General features: G+C 35.6%; 1 protein-coding gene across 17 annotated transcripts in view; it reads left to right on the top strand.

The window, feature by feature from the left end:
• The window catches only part of Mef2c (myocyte enhancer factor 2C), a 143,718-nt gene that overhangs the window by 70,785 nt on the left and 51,653 nt on the right, over positions 1-21,280 (top strand). The gene's annotated exons all lie outside the window — the stretch shown is intronic.

The raw sequence follows: 21,280 nt of genomic DNA, 5'->3' as shown, positions 1-21,280 counted from the left end.
TTCCAGGGTCAAATTGATCACCTTATCCTTCATGAGTGATCACTTTCCACTGCTCTGTATCAGGACTCCAGAGTCAGAAACTGGTTAGGGGCAGCTCATCCACATTTTACATAACTTCTGATGATTTGAGTATGTAATAGTTCCAAACATAGTCTTAAGAAAAAAAAATAGTTTTAAAAAATGTTTTGAAAATGAACTCACTCCAACCTTATACTTTGAATTTTTCTCTTCTAATTCATTTTTTCATATTCATTCTTTCCAAAAATATAAAGACAATTATTCTCCTAAAAATATTTTTTTCCTAAAAATTGTATCATTTTGCTTAGCAGTGAAATATGTTGCATGGAATCAGAAAACAGCTGAATATGAATTTCTAAATGTTAGTTCCATGTTTTATCAAAGTCAGATTTAAAGCATTGGTTGTGACAAAAATAAATGAGCATCATGTTATAACTCTCAAAAATGTTTTAGATTGGCTAGGCTGAGTCATATACCAAACAATTTTAATCTAAATTTTATCCCATTTAAATGTTGTGGCCTGGCAGTGCCTTTCATGAGGGATGAACCCTAGGCCAAAGAGAGAACGTGTAATGAAGATGGCTCTCATCTTCCTCGCCTGTTTGTCTGCTCTTGTTTTACTAGTTTGTGCCTGCTTTCCCAGAATTTCCCAGAATTAAAAGAATATAATGTTTCAGAAGTATGTTCAGTCACTCTTGCTGTGGCTGAGGCTGGAGGCTGGTTCCGTATTATGAAAAAAAAAACCAAAAAACCTAGGACTAATTCTGATCAAATTAATATGCCTCCCACATCCACCTCTCTTTTATATCTACTTGTCGTAATTGTCTAAGACTAATTCTCATTTCTTTGCTTTTATGTGAGAGTTTTTCTGAAGTGTTTAACTGATCAATTTTTAAATTTTATTTTGTTAATATTTTTTGTCCTAATAAAGCTAAGCAAATAATTTCAGTAAAAGAGAAGTGAATAACTGGACCTTCAATGGCATGTGCTTAAGATGCTACACATCATTTAGTTTCCCATTGACTGATGATTTGAATTGTGTGCTTGCCTTGATCATCCAATTTAAGGTTGCTTTGTAAATTTACCTGCATTTCAGAGTTTTAATTCACACACACCTAAACGTGAAAATACATGAACAAACACAAAGTTTGAAAGGTACCAGTGGTTGTCAGACCTCAGAGGTGTGTGTGTGTGGGGGGGGGGGGGGGCACACACATTTATAACATTTTCTCAAAACAAAACAGCCTAATATGCCCTGTCATTACTAAAACCATCACAACAGAAATTTCAGGTTAACAAACAATTTGAGCTGGAATTTGTCAGTAAACTATTTCAGTCCTTAATGTGCCATGAAATGCAGTAAATTTATAATGAACCAATTGGAAAATGGGTTGACTATTAAAATTTGTTCCATGAAGGAGTTTAAAATCTAGAAAAATCATCTTCTGAGGGTTTTGCTTAGGAATATACTCTGTGACTTAAATATGACTTAAAATTTTTACTGTATGAGATTTTCATATTCCTGTACATGTGGATATCTGAGAGTCAAATAAGATCTTAAGGGCCAGTGAGAATGGTACTGAGTCAAGGGTCAGAGGTCTTGCATTTGACTGTCTGTCAGCATCATGCTGTGTGGCAGTTAACCTCTCTGGGCTGATATTTTCTCATGTCAAAATTGAAGAGAGCCGGGGATTGAAATTTAGTAACTCAGTGGTAGAGTTCCTGCTTAGCATGCATGAGACTCTTGGCTCAATCCCAAGCACCAAAAATTAAACAAATAAGTAAACAGATATTGAATCTGAAAACTCTTTGCAACATCATCATCACCATCATTTTTATTACTGTTATTGTTGTTATTATTTAATATCAGAGATTGAACCCAGTGGCACTTTACTCCTGAGCTACACCCCAATCCTTTTCCTTTATTAAATTTTATTTTGAGATAGGGTCTCACTAAGTTACCCAAGCTGACCTCCAATTTGCAATTCATCTGCTATAGCCTCCTGAGTTGCTGATATTATAGGCATGTGCTACTGTGCCTGGCTAAAATTTTTTAAAAGCATTATTTTTAGAAAGACTAAAGCAGCAGCTCCATTTTTTCTTTCACTTTTTATTTCTTCTCTTCTTCTTTGTTTTTGTTTGTTTGTTTATTTTTTTGCATTTAAAATCAGTAGATTAAAATTATCAATCTCTCAACACAACATCCTGGAGCTGAGGATGTAGCTTAGCGGTAGAACACTTGCCTAGCACACACCAAGTTCTTTGTTTAATCCCCAGCACTACAAAACAAACACACAACAACAACAAACACACAAAACAACCCACAACATTCTGGGGCTTCTTGATCAAAATTAAAAAATTCAATGGCTCAATTCTCTGGATGAACATCATGTGCAAATCTAATACATTGTGAGTCTGCCCTCCTCAACTGCCTGAATCACACATTCTTCACATAGCTGCCTTTCCATATTTTAGTAATGACAGAGATGATGAAGAAAGGAGTAAAGCAAGCTTGGTTAAATTTTACAGCACCCTCACACGGAATGTTTTTCAAAGTGATGATCGTTGAAGTCAGAATGCTTGAGATACTTGGTGGAGAAGAAGCGCTTTGGGTAGAAAGTTGTGTTTATAACAAGTTCTCCAAGTAATTCTTGGACACAGTAAGTTTGAAAACCTCTGAAACACCAAAGCATAACTTGTATTAGAAGCTAAGAACCCACAATACATCAGGGACTGGAGAAATCCCATTTTAGAATGGATCTAACAAAGTTGAAAGTTAAGATAGTTTACTACTCCTGGGTCAAATTTTAAATCCTATTTATTTTAATTTAATGGAATACATTTAACTGAGCAAGTTTAATGAGGAGCATAATATGTTTCATGAAGGGTCATTAGTTTTATATTTCCCATTTGGACCATTACCTCTCTCCCCAAACCCTCTAAAAACAGTTTACTCACAAGAAGAAGAAGAAAAAAAAAGAGGTGGGTTATTAGGGAGAAATAATATGATTTCCAGCATTTAGACTGAAATACAAATCTCTGGGCCATACTAGAGTAGTGTTATAGGGTCATAGGAAGTGGTGCGGCGTGTGGGTGTTGAAAAAGATTCCTCCTTTTAGCAAAAACGCTCTGTGTAATTATCATGTCTTTGCTGGATAATTAGTACTACTGTTACAGTGGCACAAAGATTCACAAAGCCTTAACAGACAAACTGGGTTAGGCTTTTTTATTATTATATTATAATGCAGCTTGAATATCTGTTTAGATACAATATATAAATATGCCAGATTTAGTAAATGTGTTAAATTTCTAATCCTTTGGTTTATTTAAAAAAAAAAAAAGTTATTGTATTAAAAGCACTGCCTTTGAAGGCAGTCCATTTTATTTAACTGCCTGACACATACCCGGGATATTTATCCAAAATGCTAGTTATGAGGCTGTTGAAACTCAGTTGTGATTCTGATGAAGGAAATGCCCACTTCCTCACTTCCAATGACTAGCTCTCCTCCTCATTCTCTAAACCACCTAGGAGAGATTACCCTAGCAGTTTCTTTTGGGCTCTGTTCTTAGAAGAAGATGGGGTTGTTGAGCATTTGGGGATGGATGACCTGAAGAGAGCAGATCACACAGGACTCGTTAACAGGCCGGTGCTTCATTGAGCAGTGACTCAGCATGCTCCAGCTTACACTCAGCACTGTTTGGGGGATTCTGAAATAGCAGAAGACAGGCATTCTTGTTAAAGATGTAAAACATATATGCAAGAAAGGTTGGAGGCAACTGGAAAGCAAAGAAACAAAAGCCTTAGCACAATCTATGGTGCTGAAATGAAAGAAAGGGTAGGTTAAACAATTCAACCAAACTTTCAGACAGTATGTGTTTGGTTAGCATATTCCAGGTGCTCCCTGAAGTCCGAGACAGGTCACCCTGCTATCCAGCATAATGAGTGTATCGCTTGATGCCTAAGCAGGAAGGAACCTCTCACCCCTCAGTAACTCAGTGAATTCTGCTGAGCTGCTCATCCAGCCGGAACCAGGAGTCCAGTGATTATCTGTGAAAGGGGGTCAAAACACAGGCCCTTCTTTGCTCCCCAGGAAGTATGAAGGTGGCTGTAACTCTTGCAGAAGGAACCTTTGATGCACACCTGTCTCCAGAGAGTATTATTAGTTTTTATTTTTAAGTGCAAGGAAGGGCGAGTATGGTGTGGGGGTGGGAAGACTGAGATTACATTTGCCTTAAACTTTATTTTCTGCCATCTGAATTCTGTTTGGATTCAGAAACATCTAAAAACCATTATTGCACAAAATGTTTCCTTTCATGTTAATAGTTACGAACTAAATTGGACTTAAAAGGCCTTAAAATAGGTTATAATCTTTATTGCTTCAGAGTGCTACTGGAAGTTATCAACAAACTAACTGTCCTTGCATATAGTTTGGTGAAAATAGTTGAATGCAATTTTTGTTGCAAAGCAAATGCCCCATTTGTAGAATTGGATTTACTTTACAAATTCAATATTACAAAATTTGGGAATGGATGTAAGATGACAAAATTTATATTTTACTTGAGCTTTTATTATATCTTAACCAATTAAATTGATTCCAGTTTTATAATTATAAAATTATATACTCATAAAATCATTTTTCTGTCCCATATAGGAAACCACAGATATTCTTCTTAAACAAAAAAGTATATTCTCTTATTTAGTCCTTTATGTTTTTTCATTCTTTCAGTCATTCACTGAACAAAGATTTTTTGAGCTCTTAACTTGTGCTACGTGTTATTTTACTCCCATCAATTCCCACCCACCTCTCCAATCCTGTATGTAAGACACATTAGATATATTTATACCCTCCAGCCTCTCCACATTCTGCTATGTCTTCAAAATTTTACCATGTCTTCTGCTTATCCTTCTTTCAAGTTATGTTCTAGTTAATGCCTTTAGGAAGTCATTTTTTAAAGCCCTCAGTATTGTATTAGATGCTTTCCTCTATTTCAGTAATAATGTGTTCTGTCTTCCCCTCAGACCTCTGTTCAAGTTATTATTCAGTTGCTGGTTCTACATTATACTATAAACTCGTGAGGGGTACAGATGGTATGCATTTTGCTCATCATCACATTCCCAGTGAGGTCTAGAGTGTGGGTCCTCAGAGCATATTTAATAGAATAATAAGCGGGAGACAGACATGTAACCAACATAGCACCATGTTACTCATTTAAAATTTGAAGAAAGTTTTCATAGGTCCAATGAAAAAGTTCATTGAAGTTGGAAAGAATTTATCAAAGGATTGTCAAAAACAATTTCCATCTGTGTTGTCCCATGTGGTAATCACTATCCACATGTGGGTCTGCATGTAAATGAATAAGAATTAAGTAAAATGTCCAGTTCAAGTCCTCAGTAGCACTAGCTACTTTTTAGGTGACTTGTGGCTACTGAATTGAACAGGGAAGATATGGAACCCATGGGTCATCACAGAAGTTCTATGAGATAAGACTGTTCCAAGACTGAAATGTGAAAGGGGAGACATATAAACTAATCTTTTTCTCATATTAATGACAAGATTAATTATTTAGCTAATTTTATTCTTCATATAAAATATGAGGAGTTCATTTCCATTGTGAAAAATTGAGTAGCCTTATCACTTTAGATCCAAAGTACAAATGTTCACTTTGAGACACTAATTTAGAACTAAACATTCGTTACAAAACTAAAAGTACATCTTACTCCTAACCTTGCAACTACAGAGTCAATCAGTAAACTCACTATCTGGTCAGCAAACACCTGTAAGCTTTCCAGTCTGACCAGGATCCCTGACCATCAGCCCCGACCATGTAAGCTAGGTGGTGTGAGCTGGATAGTTTGTTCGTTTAATTTGAAACTCATGAACAGAGAAATGATAAATCTTTCTTGTTACTATCTTAAATTTACTTGAAGCAACATTGGACCCAGTATTTAACTTTATAATAAGTAACTTAATTTCTTCAGGAAAACAGTCTATTTCTTTGTGAAAGAATTTAGAGAGATAATATTCTTGAAATGCATTACAAATTCTTCTTAGGTTTACTTTAAAATATAATTGAAATGGTTCTTACTGCTAATGAGTCAGCAAGCCTGCTCTGTCCTCTGTTAAATCAAGGATATAATTGCTCTTTAATTGATAGTTTGAAAAATGAACAGATTATTAGTATATTCCATAAAGATTTAAACCTCCAATGTTGAAGCTTCCAAAGACAAGGGTAAAAATGTGATTTGGGGGAAAAAAAAGTTTTTGCTTATTTTTCATTGTTGTTTATATATCTGCAAATATTTTTACCAATACCTGTAAGTCATATTTGCATTGGTTCCCAAAGTCTAAAAGAACAAATGAGACTGAAATTTTTTAAATGTATTCAAGTTTCTCAAAAGTATATCACAATGATTTTATATATGAAATTTGAAGAACTATTTCTGTTTAAAATAATGTTCTTATTTAATTTGCATATGCTTTGTAAACATAAAAGGCTCCTTCAAATATCATTTATTAAGAAAATAATCATTATTGAACAATAGTGTGCATACTAGATTGCTTAAGTCATGTGTACAAGGCAACAAAATGAACTTCTCTCATATCTCCAGTACTGCATAGCTCTAATGTTTGTAGGCATTAGTACTAACACAGTCAACAGAAAATTATTTAATAGTAGGAATAGAAAATGCAAACCTCTATCAGTAATGTAACTTCTTTACCAGTATTATTAATTTACATGAGCCTTCTTGAGATAGAGCAAACCAAGGTCCTCATGTGTGTGTTTCCCCAGTAATACCTGAAAGTGAGAAGGGAAAAAAACATTAAGCTTAGAACAGAATTGTCAATTTTTAGTCATATTTATAAATTTCACAGCATGTATAACTCACGGTGTAGCAGCATATTAGAGCCTAAGGTTGCATCCTAGTCATCCATAGCACCTTAAATAAATTAATAACATTGTTTGGTTTTTACAGGTATCAAATAAAGTATGAAAGATTAGAGCATTCTTACTTCCTCGAGATTTGTTACTGAATATATAATGAAATAGTCAAAAGTGAAGATTTAGTAAATTTTTTTAGTCCTTCCTAGAGTCAGAATAAAAGAAATGGCTCTTACAACATCAAAGAAATGCTTATTATTTCTGTTTCTTCACTGTATTGCTGGATTTTTGGCTTGGTTTTGTTTGGGTTTGTTTTTAAATTACGAACCTCTTTTCCTATAGTCAAACGAATCCATAGGATATTCGGGAAGAGACTTGATAAAACTCACAACAGAGTAGGAGGATAGATTATATTACTGTGAATACATCCAATTTTACCACTAGCTACTTGGCATATCATTTAATCAGACTCCTCCATGGTGTTGTGTATTCTGTGCTACCTTAAAATTTAACCATATGATGGAAGTTCTGCATAAGAGAAAAAATTCTCTGTCAATTATTTCTAAAGGTCATAGAGTTAATGACTAACTGGGAGGTTAATTAGATTCTGAAAGCCTCTTCATATCAATTAAATCTCTTATCTTTATGTTTTAGTAAATAAACTCAGTAACTATTTAGAGCTACTGTTCTAGAATAAGAAACATTATAAACAGTAAGCTGTACAATGGGTATTTGGTTTATTCTTACATCTTAAAAATTTACAAGAAAATTGATATATGAATTAATAATAGTAACTCCTCTTCCACCGCTTCTGAATTAGATACATTTGTTTTCCAAAATAGCATGCAGATTACTACTTAGTCATAAACAAATAGCATTACATTTCCCCCAAGGAAATCATGTTATAGAAAAACTGAGGTTAGAGTTACCCTGAGCATAAACTACTAAGCTAAAACCAACTCCATTCTTTTTCTCTTTTTTGTTTGAAAACTGAACCTCTTTCAATGTTACACTTTTTTGTTTTGTTTTGTTTTTTCAATGCTGGGAATTGAACCCAGAGCCTTGGATATGCTGGGCAAGTACTGTAACACTGATCTTTATCCCTAGTCCTATTGTACAGATTTGCAAATAAATGATGTATTTAGCCTCCATGGTATAACAATTACAAACCAAGTCATTTCTGTTATGTGAATTCTTCCTGGATAATAAAATCAGATTTCAGATGAAATGAAATAGATCTATACTAACCAATAAGATAGTCACTGGTCATATGTGGCTGTAGAAACTGAAATTAAAACTACAAGTTTAAGTCCTACTTTTGACTAATCATACTTGAAGTATTCAATATCTGTATGAGACTAGTGGCTCCCTTGGAGAACTGTTCATCATCGAGGAAACTTTTTACTGGGCAGGGAAGTAAATGGTGAAAGTGGTCAATCTAACACACTCGTTCGCTGAGATAACTGGCATGATGATTGATGGATACATCCTACTGAAGGACACATAAACTGGAGAGCAGTTAGTTATTTCATCCTGTATTCCTGCAGCAGACATTTATTACATGCCTACGGTGCATCAGAACCTTCCGGGGCAGAGAAACCCAGTTAGGAAAACTGAGCCACTCAGTGTTTATTCAAGGAACAGAATATTTGTTAAAATAAATGTGATTTTTGTGGAGCACAATGAAAGAATAGAGAGATCACTGAGCCTGAAATTACTCTGAGGAAGAAGAGAAAATGGAGGAAGGACAGGGAAGATGAGTAGTAAGAAAGTAGAAATAAGCCTGGTCTTTTCTGAACTTTTCCAGCAGGGGAAAAAATAAAAGCGTGCATGCACACTGTTTATTCTCATTTTTCCAAATTAGATATGTGTGGAATTTTGTCTTCATCCAGGATTCGTAATTTCGTCTCTTTAGCTGTGGTTGTTCTGAATTAATTTCATGTGGGGAAATAGAAATGCATATAGTGATTTTTCTAGTGTTATTTAAAGCATTATTATGAGAGTTCATCTTTTAAATTTTACTTTTAGGGAATAGAACTTTAAAAGCCCCACAAATTTGTAGGAAAGATAAAAATTTTATAGCAACATCACACAAATTATATAACCTTTCTTGTTGGGTTTCAGGTCTATTCTCAGTGTTAGTATCGTCTACTCTGAGTTCCCTCTAAGGACTGACAGATTATAAAAGGTACCAGGGCCCATGGTAAACTGTTCAGTTATAAACGTTGGTTTTATTTTCAAAGTCAAGATAAAAGTTCAGGGAATAAAAAGTGACAACCATAGAGAGAGAGAAAATCAGTAACCACTTAATTCAGGATTATATAACCTTTTATGTTAATAAGTCTATCATTAAGTAAATAGAATTTTATATAAGTAACTATAACATTTTACATAAACTAAGAAGTTCTAATGAAAGTCAATGGATTGATTTTTTTTCTTTTCCTCAAGTATTTATGAAGTATTTATGCAAAGCATTATACCCTGGGAAATACAATGATTATGACATATTTACTGCCCTCCAGGGCCAATAGTTCAGGTGGACAAAACACACACAGGATCTGTTCTTCATTCAGCAGATATATTGATAAGTATGAAGACCATGTCAGGCATTGTGCTAGTTACTGATGATGCATCTGTGACTCACATAGTCAATTATCAGCACCATAGTGAGACCTGAAGTGCAGTAGGCTGACAGAGGCAGAAGAAAGTAATTACAGCTGTGATCACCTGAGAACATCTCATAGTGGATTTTAGACGAAAGCATGACCTTGAATGATAAGTAGAATAAGCTAATATGCTAAGCAGTCTGCAAGCCATTTATTCCTATTTAAAGTAAAAGACTAATAAATGTTGTGATAGACATTAAGTGCATAGACATTAAATGCAGATAAATGTAAGTGTAGTAATATGTAGACATTAAATGCATGTATATACCTATATGCACACTTACTTGTATATATAGATAGCAGCCTTTATTTTGTTTTCCTGTTGGCATTGGACTTTTAGGTCAATACTTTCTCTACAAACAGATGGTTATGATTTCTTGAGAAATTCCACAGAATACAAATGTTAGAAAAATGCAGTAAATATAACTGCCTTTAAGTTTGATAAAAGGTTCAACCTTAAAGTTGCATCCCACATCCTTCCTTTAAATTCACAGATGAATTCTTTTCCCCCTACAAATTGTAAAACATGATACATTTGGCTGAGATGCTGGAAAATTGTTACATGCCTGTGTAGCATTCTTATAACCTAATCGTTCCTCAACTTTTCTCGCAGTTTAATCATTGGAGAATGTTCTTTGTTTTCGTAGTCACTGTTTCACATAGTAACAGCTTGTTGTATTTTGGTCTGTTTGCCAGAGGGTAGGTTTATTTTTAAAACCCTGAACTCTGAATTTTTCTTTATTTTTCCAAGATTGAAAGCAGCTGAAATGCCTGGAGTTACAGGTTGAAGGCTGCTTTTACAATATGTGGAGGGAAGCTTCTTTCCCTCCTCCCTTTGTGTGTGTGTGTGTTTTAATTTTTTCCCTAACAAATGTCTTCTAACTGGCAGTTGTCTAAAAATAGAAAACTGCTTAACTAAAAATAGCCTGGCTCTCAGTCGTGCCAAGGAAAATGGAGAGGAATAGGCGTGGAATAGAAGGCTGAGTAATCCAGTTCTATTCATTCAGAGAAACCTTTGAGAATGTGGGCGATGATAAAGTGGCCTCCAAAAACCACAGGCCTGACTCTCTCTTCAGACTTCTAGGTGCCAATAAACATTTTAGCCCCAGGATACTTTTTTTCCCCCTCATAGGTTGTAAACATTTTCTGAAAGACAAGGCTTTGTTTCACAGAATGTGACAAATTGCCATAACTAACTTTTGTAAGGTCCTAAAAATTCATAATTGTAAGATGCATTTTAAAAGAGCATCAGAAATGAAAGTGCTGTAAATTAATGTACATGATGTAATAATTAAGAGGAAACTATTGGAATAAAAAACCCTCTTACTGCTCCCAAACTCAAAACTTTAAAAGAGTTTCACAGAAAGAAAATTATTCCTGTGATTCACTGTAGCTGGAGAACAGCTGACTCATTCTAGCTTAGTTCCCTTTGACATGAAATGCTGCTGCTGACAGTACATCCCCTTGATAAACCAATATTATTCTCTTTCTTACCATTATAATTTTCACCCAAGTAGATTTTTACTTCCAATTTTTTTAATGAAGTAGAAATTACTTTGAAAAAAATAACATTTTGAGAGTAGGGTGGCTTTCAATTTCAGGAAATGGAATTCTGAGTAACCCATAAAAATATTTTTAAAAAATAGACTGGGTTTTGCAATGGTAATGCTCCCCGCTCCTCATTTTGTTTTGCTTAACTAATCTGAATAACCAGGTCAAACATAGCAACAGGGTATGGAACTGTCAGTACAGTTCATGGGGTTATATGGGTCTGAGCATTGTTATGTTCAGTTCCTGTAATGCTGCTGGTGATAAGACTCTTGAGACAAAGGACTATAATTGATGAAAAGAGGCTTAAATCATTGCTAGAAGAATCAAAGTCCTTGTATCTGTGTACATCGACTCTTCTGGGCTCCTTCCGTCTTGTAAAGCATTTTGTCGTCTTGCATGTTGGCCCCCTACTGCTCTTTGTAATGGATGCAGACCACAAGTGATTCCTTTATGCAGCATACAGGGTGTAATTGTGTCTGTGTGGTGTATTAGTAATTACCAAGCTGAATTCCCATATTGTATCTTTACTGCAGGCATGGAAAAATAGGACATACAATCCTGCATAACCATTTTCAACCTAGATAGTGAGCCACTTAGAGCTCTATTCCAGGGACAAAGCCTTTCATATGCACACTTTTTAAACAAAATTCTCATTGTTGAGTCATTTCTGCTATGCAGGATAAATTTGGTTTTGTAAAACTATTATCTTTGATGTTATATTATTCAATTTTGACTCTTCAGCAAAACCTTTGTAATGTGAAAAATACTGGCTCTTTTTAATTGCTGAAATAAAAGATTTAATATTGCTAGAATATAATAGTGATAGGTGCTATAGTTACTCTGCTAGACTATAATATAGAAAGAACAGTTCATGAATTATACCACATTTTGTAACATTCATGAACATTAAATATTATTTTAGTAGCATTTTCACCTTAAATTGTTACTTTCAGATATAATGACTCAAGCACGATTCAACTAAAGAAAAAGCTGTTGACAAATTTTTGTTACAGTAAACAGATATAAATTAATTATTAATTTCTTTGCTATAAAATTTGTATTCATCCTTTATGTACTATGTAGCTGATATTGATTTGACTTCCTCCTAAGCTTTGGGTATTATTATTCACAATATTATCTATCTACAATAAAGTCAAAATAAGACAAGTGGATTGGCTTAAACAAGAGAAAGTATAATGACTTTTTGCTCAAATGTTAAAATGACAGTTAAAACCATCAAATAGAATAGAAAGAAATCAATATGGTTATTTCATTAGTGATAATCAATGCAACTAGATTTATTTGTGAATTATTGATGCATACAAAATTCTAACTGTATTTTTACCTTCAAATCTAAAAGTGGTCTTTCAATTTTTTAAGTTTATTTTTTACTTTTACTGTATATGTTTTTATTCAGGCAATGATTAGACTCCTAGGATGCACAGAATTCCATAATGGTGCTAGAAGAGAGAGAAGTTTGGAAGACATGGTCTGTGACCTCATAAAAATTAGTGTAGCTAAGGTAAAAACTACCCATGGGAGTCACAATATAACTGAAATATTTGGTAGAGGCAGCATGGCATGGTGTCAGGGGGCATTGGTTCTGGGGATAAATTGCTGGAGTTCTTAGCCTATTTCCACAGCTTGACTAGCTGTACATCCTGGGCAACTTACTTAAACTCTCTGTGTCTTAATTTCCTCATTTGCAAATGATGCCTAATAATAGTACCCAGTACATAGTCACTGTAAGAATTAAATGAACGGGTATTTGTAAATCACTTGGAACCAAGCCTGCACATAGTAAGGTTTACCATGGTGGTTACAAAAAAAAAAAAAAAAGATGATGACGATGACGACGACACATGTAATCAAGTGATAATAATTGCTAGGAAGCAAAATATTTTAAAACTCAGAAAAAGGCAGCCATGACTGCCATTTTTTAGGCTCAAAAAAGTCAAAATCAGAAAAGTGGGTACAGACTGATGAAAAGATGTGGCAGACCTTTCAAAAGACCAGTTATGCAAAGTCGCAAGAAGAAAGGGAATAAAGTCATGAAAAATATTAGTTTTATAGGAATAGAGTGTTCACATACAGGAAGAGACAGAGGGTAAAGCAAATGGGAACAAGGAGACAGGTAAATCAGGAGCTTGAACGTTTGGTGTGGAATTAAATGCAATAAAATAGGTATGAGAAAGGTAACATATCTCAAGCAGAATGGAATAATGACAACCAACTCTTAAGGAATGTTCTATTCGAAAATATAATGATCTCTAGAAGCAGTGCAGTTCAAAAGTGGAAGTGCCAAAATATTTTAATTTTGAGTAGTATATGCTAGAAAACCTAAAACCTTTCACTAGTATATTTTAAGCTATTTACGTCATCCTGTAAATATCTATGCTTCCAATGTCCAACAAATTATTTTTGAAGTAGGCATATAACTTCAATTTACACTGATAATGTACACATCATTTCTCTGAGGGCTATTTATCACCAGTTATAGAGACCACAGGCAGTATATTTTAAACTCTCCAGATAAAGTTAAAGAAGAAATCAAAAACAATAAATTTGAAAGTTCTCAATATAATATGTGCATTCTTAATAAACACTTGAACAGATCAGGATTATGGGTGTAGTTTATACTGCAAAATATAAAGCCACTTACACTTTTCTGTGTAGACTAGAAAGTCTGCTTTAACATGTAAAGAAAGCCCAGCTTGCTGGGTGCTGTGGCACATACCTGTAATCCCAGCAGCTCAGGAGGCTGAGACAGGAGGATCTCAAGTTTAAAGCCAGCCTCAGCAATGGGGGGTCACTAAGCAACTCAGTGAGACCCTGTGTCAAAATAAAATACAAAATGGGGCTCAGTGGTGGAGTACACCTGAGTTCAATCCCTGTACCAAAAAAGAAAAGAAAGTCCAGCTTTATAATGTAAGACAGTGTGGTATGGGAGATGAGCAGAGGTGAGTTTGGGAGTCAGACACACCTGGATTCTACCACTTTAATAAACTCTGATCTTGGGCAAGTTTGTTAACCTTCATTGAAGTGGTTAAATAGAGATAGTAAGCCTCTCATTTGGCCTTTTGTAAAAATTAAGCTTTTACTGTGATTTACACATACAAACACATACCTTCTGGACACCAGAAGCTTTAGTATATTTTGTGTTTACATTTTTTAAAGTTGTATGTAAACCATTGTATATAATACATGTATAACTATTTCTTATGAATTTCTTCAGATATAAAATCCTCACTATACAAATTTCAAAACTGGGGAAAAGGTAGGTAAAAGAAAAAAACCATGAGTGACAAAATAATTTTATTAAGTAACGTCAAAAATAGAGTTGAAAAAAAAATAAGTAGAACCCTCTCAAACAGAGGGCTTTCCCCAAGTTCTTCTGGTGAACTCTGGTAGATAGAGTTAGGATAATATCATTTATTCCTTGTTGTCCTCTGTGAACTACTGTGTCTCTAAGGAAAGTCACAGTTACACAGTGGGAGAGAGAGAGAGAGAGAGAGAGAGAGAGAGAGAGAGAGAGAGAGAGAGAAACAAGAAAGGAAGAGAAGGAGAGGAGGAAGAGAGGGAGACAGTAAGAGAAGCAAGGAGTTGACTGAGATTTTTAAGAAGAGTAATTGCATATCCCTATGCTGCTAGCTTCTCTTCTGACAAAAAAAAATAAGTAATTGATTTCATTAAAGTACTAGCCAATCAATGGTATTTAATGTGATGGTATTATTAGCAATAAAAATATATACATATCTTGCATTGGTTCTAGTATGAAACTGTAACTATCTTTGCCCTGGCTTCCTCAGTATTTTGATGGCAGTAATGATACATACTCTTGGAAGTGAGCCAAGCACATGCTAATGTATTACACATTTGGCTCAATTCCAAGTGAACAGGTGTTTTAAATATTCCAGTCACATACCACAGTGTATATCGCTACTGGGGAAAGGAGATCATTTCTAAACCACTGATGTTTGCTCGAACCACACCTATTTCACACTGTGAAGACTTAGCAAAGATGAACCGGGATGGGGAAAGAGCTCTACTTTTACTGATAGGAGTGCAGCAAATTCTTACCTCTGAGGAGGCACCTTGATGTCTGGCTGCAGAGATCAAGGCACTTGCTGATCAGCCTTAGGGAAAAAAAAAAAAAAAAAAAAAAACACAGACATTTCAGCACTTGCTACAATTGAATTCCAACAAATGTGGAAGATTTTATTTATATTAGTGAAAACTGTGGTAAATTAGATGACAGCAAATTGTTATATTATGTTTAGGGGAAGAAATTTGTTTTTCATTAGAAACCACCATTCAGTGTGCAAACATCCTACCATTAAACAATCCCACTTTCCTGGGATCCTAATTACTAAATTGAACTATTTCTTTTGAGAGGGAAAGAAAACAGATAATAATAGCTGCACAGAAATACATCTACCCGGAAATAATACTGAAACTTCTTTCAAAATTCTTAGCTTCATGCTAAATACATATTCTTTCTCTCTTTCCCTCCCTCTCTCCCTCCCTGCGTGTGTGCCTCTCCCCCCCACACACACCCTCTGTCTCTCTCATACATTCACCAATGTGTGCAGTTCGAGCAGATGAACTCATATGTAACTTCCATTTCACTAAGCACAAGTTCCTCTGTCAGATAAACCAACTTCCATCGATCTCTATCTATGCCTTTGGCTTCAACAAGAAAGTAATGCACTAAGGTTGGAAAAAGGATTTCTAACTTCTCCCAGCCACCTGCCTTAACCTCATACTTCATCTTGGTATACCCCAGATTCCTTTGATGATTAGTCAATAGCATGCATTACCTCATGGAAACAGACTTTGAACCCTGTTTTGCTTCCTCTTTTAATGGTTATGTTTCCCCTCATCTTTTACCAGTGATCTTTAAAAAGAAGTGAGATTCTGCTCAGAATGATGATGATGGCTGTTTGAGGTATTTTGAAAGTATTAGGTGGTTAATATGTGGTTAGTATTATTTATTCAACAGAAAATTGACTTTTTAAGTCCAGGTAAAAAGCCAAGCATCATCACTGTAAACTTTTAAATATTATACAACTTTGTTTAATTTCAATTTTCAAAAACTCCAGTTTCCCATCTGGGAGACTGGGGTATTGGCCTAGCTGTGGGAAGCCTCCAGAGAAAACAAGGGAGCTCGCTGCGCAGTCAGTGCCTGTGGGTGGCATTTTCTCTGCTGAGTCAGGTCCCGCCAGCTGTTCCCCAGGCTTCTACCAACAGTTCGGATTTTCTGACAAGATGCAAATCCCAAGTCTTTGTGGTTCTTGAAACTCTCCTGTAATTTTCCTCTTCTCCTTAGAACTTTGGGAAATTTTCACCCAAGATTGCATCTTGCTGTCTTCCTCATAACTGGTGAAGAAAATTGGGAAGTTTTACAGTCATTTATTTTACTTATCCTGTCATCTGGTCTGTAAGGAAAAACAGTGCTACCTTCATCTTTTTGCAAAAAAAAAAAAAAAAAAAGGAAAAGGAAGAGTTTGTGTAGCCATGACTAGAAAAAGAAATTTTATAGTGTTCACAAGATTTCTTCATGAACTCATCCATAGCTTTTGCCCAGAAAGAGATAATATTTTCTCCATAAATTTATAATTTTTTTCTTTTCCTCAACATATCGCCTCAATTCCGGAAAAAAAAAAAATAATCTCATTGTTATAAGACTTTGCCTTCCTCATCTACTCAGGCAAATTGAACTGAAGAGCTGAGCAGTTGATTTAATCTGAAAAATAAGGTGCCCCCAAAATAAAGCAAGCAAATTGTTTTCTTAGTAACAGATTTAGAGTTCTTACTAATATTATTTTGATAATTGCAATAAACCTGCACCCTGTTTTACCCAGAAAGCTTATGTAGGTATGTAGAAACTCAAAAAAAAAAAAAAATTAAAGATTTGCTGGGCATTTTGTTCAAAGGATACATAGACGTACTCTTGGCTATCATATTTTGGGGGGCAGTGCAGGGAATTTAACTTACAGCATTGCACATGATAAACATGTGTATCCCCAGCCACTGGGCAGTCTTTATAATTGGACAAGCTTGCAGAGCAAAAATAGTCCAGTAAATAACCAAGAAAGTAAAGCCTGGAGCTCATACACAGATTCATAAACTTGATTCTAACCCTCATTAACTCTGTGGACTTGCCCAAGTTCTTGAACCACATCATGCTTCTTTTTCTTCATCTGTAGAATGGCATTCATAGTGGAAGAATGGTTATGAGGACTGAAAAAAATAAAATTTGTGCAAAGCTGCAGACTTGGTCCCTGGCATAGATGAATGCTCAATAAATGGTAGGTGTTATTGCTGAGGAACAGATTCAATTAAAATATTAAGAAAATTAATATTTTGACAGTGAGAGAAGACTGGTTTAATTTCCTTTTCATGCCATAGGAGAGGAAATGTTGTTTTTATAATTACCCCCTAATAAAGAACATGGAAGAAATGATTGGGCAAATGAAAACTCTTAAGTGTACCACTGAACTAACAAAATCACTGAGATTTCATACGTTATGAAAATTGAAACATCGAACTTAAAACTCAGGTTCTGTATATTCCCACTGACAATGCTGCAATTACTGAAACCATAGTATCTAAAACAGCCTTCAGTTGAAGACTGCAGGGGCCAGCGTCCCAAGTCCACAGAAACTCTTTGGAGAAAGCTAGTAGGAGATCCAGAGGACAGGGCAGTCTGTGGGGCTGGCAGCCTCTACTTGACCACACTGAGTTAAGACAACAATAGCCCAGCTGATGTCAAGGATGGATATCAGGCTGAACAAAAGTGCTGATGGCCTGTGATAAATTTTTATGTTAGAATGTAAAATGCTGAGCCCAGACACAATGAGTGGCCAGCTTACATACCAAGGGTCACTTGATGGGCTGACTTAATTTTTTCCTCTCTATCACAGCACCCTGAAATTCTCGCTCCATCATGAATTCTGATTTCCTCTTTTCCAATATCTATCATCTCTCTATCTTATGTTTATAATCTCTCTCATCATTCTCAATCCTTTCCCTAAACATTTTCTCTATATCCCTTACTACTTTTCATCTTCCAATATTCTCTCTAACATCTGTAACATCATGTTAAATTGGAGGTGACTGAATGCAAAACCTAAGACTATTACTATCTGTGTAATATATGAAGTCATGGGAAATGTAATTTTGTGAATTATGACTTAGGTCTAAGATTCTGGGACCATAGATTCATATTTGTGTAGTATTCATAGCATAAGGAAATTAAATTGAAACAAGTTTGGTTTTAATTATTAGTTAATTTAATTTGGAAATATAAATTTAGAAAAATTTAAGCCTGCCCTTAAAATAATAAGATAATTTAGTCAATGTAGGCCTTGATCAGCATTCAATGGTAATAATACTAGGCTTTCCAAAACACTTCTTATGAATATATTCTATTTATAGGTATTTAATTTAGAATGAAAGGTCCTATTTTTCACATGATGGAATGTATTAGGTATTTTCATAATCTCTTTGTAGATAAAACTTATGTCCTATTTAATCATTATACTCAGTTCATAATTTCCTACACTAATAAGAAAGGACCTTCACATTAATACAATAAAGTAGCAGGAACTACAGAGTAAGTCCAGGAGATGCAATCCCTGATAACAAATGAGCCAGGAAACTAGAGGGCAAGTCCCTGTGGAAAGTTAACCTGAGGGTCCTAACTCTGAAATGCTACTGGCACTTTTGATGTCACTCCTAGAAATACTCTGGTTATTTTTCTGGTACCAGCTGGAAATAATTATATTGTTAAGAAAGCAAATAGTGGTCCTTTGATTAATGAACTCAAAGTCTGCACTAATGTATGAAAGTCAAAAGGCCCAGTAGTCCCCCACGTCTCAGGGAGACTCAGATAAAAGGCATAGGCTCTGAGTCCTGTGTGGAGACTGAGGCAGAAACTATGTCACGATGTGATTGTGAAGAACTATAATAGAAATACAGGAAGGGTGAGTTTAAATAATGAAAGCAATCGGAGTGATGCAAATATAGCAAAAGTTTTAGGGAAAAGGCTGAGACAGAGTTGAGGCATGTTTGTTTTTAAGCAAACTTTTTATTTACTTGAAGCTCGTTGAAAGAGTACCATCCACATTTGTCCCCTAGACATCTACCCAAGGAAGTTAAACATAAAACCTAACACCTGTTATCAGTTCACATGCCAGTTTTGTGGCAGTGAGGCAACACCTATGGAAGACAAGTAGACTAGACTTTGTCCTTCCTGCAAGTTTAAGTACCATAAATACTGTAGTTCATAGTATGATGGGTGAGGTAATAAGTAGGAACCAGTATTAAAAAAAAAATGAAATGAGGGACATTGAAGTTTACTGCTGTGCATTTTGGAGATTCAGTCTGTGGGGCTTTCTCAGCACATGCGTGAATGTGGATAGGTAGAGGTTTGTTCCAGTTGACATCATATAAACCTGACAACCTTTACCTTCTAGCCAACCCTTTCAACCTTCAAGGAGGCTTCCCCCTGCCTCCATATCTGGCAGCTTTCTGGCCTTGTTCACCAGAGTTTCCTGTGTGTAGATCAGATTTGATGAAACTCCACTGCATCTTGTCTACTGGTTTAACTGGTCTAGCCCCAGCCACTCATTGTATCTTGGATACTGTCTACTAAGCAGGAAGTTTGCCATTGCATCAACTAGTAAATGAAAACATTAATGCTGCATTAACCAAGTCCCAGGAGAAATTTTATGTTGAAAGAGACAACCAGGACGAGTGAGGCTGGAGACCAAGACTGCTGGCCTTTGACAGAATTAATATTACTTAGGCTAAAGGAAAGAGAGGAAATTCAGCATTCATGGTGGGGAAGCTTGGATTTCTGGCCACAAGCTTTTGTCTGTCTGAGCCTCCTTATTGTCTGTCACCAGGCCGTCGTTAGCAGTATTCTCCCGTAGGACACCTGTCCAAAGGAGTTAACTGATTTGTCACAACATTCAACTGCCAGATACTGTGTTAGTTGCCAAGGATAGAAAGCCCTCAAGAGACTTCATGTCTGCAAGAATCTTATCATCTAGAAAATGAGATAAAAACAATAATACAGGCAGCAATGATATGAAATAAATGGTAATTATAAGTTCTGTGGAGGAATAAAAGGGACATATTAATTCTATTAACTCTGGTCCACACAATTCTTTCCTTTTGTAATTTAAATTCACCAGTGAGAATAGTGGATGGTGGGGTTCTGCAGTGGGTGTTGCTAGGGGTAAATGAAACATTTATCCCGAGTACAAAACTGGTAGCTTCTGTTTTCAGATCCCACTGTAATTCCACTTTAAATAAGAACCTCTTGTTTTCTGTAGTCTTGAGTTTCATTATTCTTTTATTTTGTTTTTTGAGTAGCACCCATGTGCTGGGCACATTAAAGTTGCTGTGGATATAGAGGTAAAAAAGATAAAGTCTCTCCTCTTGTGGAGGTTTTCTCTGACACTGAGACTTCCTCCTCTGGCAGCCACAGTGACTGTGAGTTACATATTGTCCTCACATCATCTCAGTAATGCTCGGCACTCCTGAGACCATGTTTCTCTCTAACCCACCATAGCAAGTGAGTATTGAGCTGTCCCTGCTAACACAGTTGTCAATACAGTCTCTGGGATGTCATGTAACAGGCTTAGGCACAGCCCTCAGAATTTGGGTTCAGGAGAGTCTTCCCGGGAGCTAACTGGGAAGATGGAACAGATCTCATTGTAAGTCACCATGGAATAACCAAAACAAAAATTTTAATGAAGAGGGCTAAAAGCCACTCATTGGAGAGCAGACTGGTTTATTAGGAAGAGTGATAAATTAATTTTTAAAAGAAGATTCAAACCTCAGGTCATGGAGGAAGAAGTTGAGGATACCATCCAGAATTGGCTCTTCAGAATCTCTCCACCTGCCATTTAAAAAATTGAGGGATAGATAGCCGGGCACAGTGGCACACACCTGTAATCCCAGTGGCTCAGGAGGTTGAAGCCGGAGAAATGAAAGTTCAAAGCCAGTCTCAGTAAAAACAAGGCACTAAGCAACTCAATGAGACCTTGTCTCTAAATTAAAAATACAAAATAGGGCTGGGAATGTTCAGTGTTCCATTGCCCCTGAGCTCAATCCCTGTTACCTGACCCCACCAAAAAAAAAAAAAAAAA

Source organism: Marmota monax, unplaced genomic scaffold (assembly GCF_021218885.2).
Source record: "Marmota monax isolate L192 unplaced genomic scaffold, Marmota_monax_Labrador192_F-V1.1 WCK01_AAM20220418_F8-fsc00018, whole genome shotgun sequence".
NCBI lineage: Eukaryota > Metazoa > Chordata > Mammalia > Rodentia > Sciuridae > Marmota > Marmota monax.
The sequence above is the reverse complement of the archived record's forward strand: the minus strand, read 5'-3'. Positions and strand labels throughout refer to the sequence as shown.